Below are 2264 nucleotides of genomic sequence, written 5' to 3' on the forward strand. Positions count from 1 at the left end.
GAAAATTCCCAGTAGAAGTCTTTCCACCCACAAAGATGGATTTTAGGATGGCCTGGGTCTAGGAAGGTTAGGAGGAAAGATTGCACACAATAGGCAGGTCTTCCCAATGTTCAGTTATCCTGGATGGGATCACTAAGACGTAATTTTTCTTCCTGTTGTATTAATGAATGACCTTGAGCTTCGTGGTAAATATATGGCTTTTTATGTTATGCCAGGCAAATTCTAATTAACTTATTCCTAGTTGAAACAGCACAGAATCCTGAGGGAGAGACAAGTGATAAAATGTGCCAGGCAATTAAAACCATCACCACTACCACCTTGATTGCTACCTCCTATCATACACTAATGGAGACAATTCAAAGCTAAGAACTTAAAAGATCTGTGAATAATATTTTCCAGATCACTAGCCCTACTTCCAGGCATCATTGAGGGGTATAATCCCTGTGTTGAATAGACCAACCACCCTCAACACCTCCACTGACAATTGCTAACCACTACCATTAATAGGAAGGCAAATCCAAGAGCCCTGGCAATTGCAGTACTACCCAGACCATTTAACCTGCTTCCAGACTGACTTTCACCCCTATTGCTACCATCAAGGGAACAACCTTTTAGGAGAGGGAGTCAGTCATCACTGCCAACCTAGCTGAAGCAAGGGGGAGAGACAGAAACTGTTATTTGCTGGGGAAATCAAATCATACCCTTATATTCCTTCAGACAGCCTAGAACCTTAAGCCTAAACATAGTGGGAATAATTCCAGACTAACAGTCCCACTTCCAGTTTAGCTTCTGCAGCCATCATCAAAGAAATCAACCCTTGTGGAGATGCAATCTGGCAGCTGTTTCAGAAGGTACTGCAACCAATGCCTCTTTGGGAGCTACAGCTCCTGAAGACTAGAAAAGAAAGTTCTTGTCACCAGAGTTCTTGGTTCTGTCAAATGGTTCAATATCAGAAACAGAAATAGCTTTATCCGAGTAAGTGGAGTGGAAGCTATGTGATTTTGTGTATCATTTATGCATTATCATCTGCTTTGCTGTTGCATGCTAAGGACACTATGTCCTTTCCATTTGATTTGCAGCTGAAACCTCCTAAATGTATTGTCCCCCCACTAGAATGTCAGCTCCTTGAGAGAAGGAACTATATTCCCCTAATTATTTTCTCCTTCCTTCCTTCCTTCCTTCCTTCCTTCCTTCCTTCCTTCCTTCCTTCCTTCCTTCCTTCCTTCCTTCCTTCCTTTCTGTGTTGGCAATCAAAATGGACTCTTAGCACTTAGTTCAACCAAGTGCCCTTGAAGAGTTTGGCCTTTATTTCCTTGATTAAATTAGGAGTCCTTGATGACCTCCTTGCCTCAAGGGAAAGCCTAGTTTACATGGGTTTGAGTGACATATTTGTGACATCAGAGGCTTTTAGACCACGTGGGTTTAAGTTACCTCTTTGTGACGATTTTAGGTCACATGGGTGAGTCACATGTGTGACTCACCCTTGACCCTGAAAAAGATATAAAACCAGGGGTTGGCTTTCTCTTTTTCCGAGCTCTGACCCACAGCCGTGGTGGCGCGGCATGACTCTGGGCCAGCCTTTGTTATGAGCTCCCAGGCTGAACTTAAATGTTGGTAAATATGAATTGTATTTGGCCTATCTGTAGATGTTTGTAGTTTGTTTGTATTTGCTCTGAAGTTAAGGGGGCTGGCTTTTTCCCCTGAACTAAGTGAATGAAATTTGTATACTGGATTAAAGTAAACTTGTCAGCCCCTTAATGTTGCTTTCCTTTGTAAAGCAGATCAAAAGAACCTGGGCTTTTGCAGCATTCTGTGAGCTGGTTGTTGTTGATTTTACACCCCCACAACAGCTGCTAGCTGGGTTGTTGAACTTCCTTCCTTCCTCCCTTCCTTCCTGAAACACCTCTTTGAGAAAAGCATCATACCTATTATAAAGCTCCAACATTTCATAGAATCTTTTTCTATTGATCCTCTTTGTCACAGTTTTTCACCCTTCCACCTCCCTCTTCATATTGGTTTGGATTCTCCTCAACCTCTTAAGATTATTTTTCTTATATGTTTTCTTTATGAAATATTTCTTCCATATTTTCATGGAATAGATTATCCTTCCTAAAAACACAGACAGTAGAAGCATTCTTTTTGCCCTTTTCACATCTTTTACCAGAGAGACCAATTTAACTTTAGTACACACATAGATGTTGATTCTATCTGTAAGAAACTGATGCATATACTAATTCCTACAGGTTTCTAGAAAAGGTTTCTTA

The sequence above is a fragment of the Trichosurus vulpecula genome, chromosome 7 (genome assembly GCF_011100635.1).
Source record: "Trichosurus vulpecula isolate mTriVul1 chromosome 7, mTriVul1.pri, whole genome shotgun sequence".
Classification (NCBI taxonomy): domain Eukaryota; kingdom Metazoa; phylum Chordata; class Mammalia; order Diprotodontia; family Phalangeridae; genus Trichosurus; species Trichosurus vulpecula.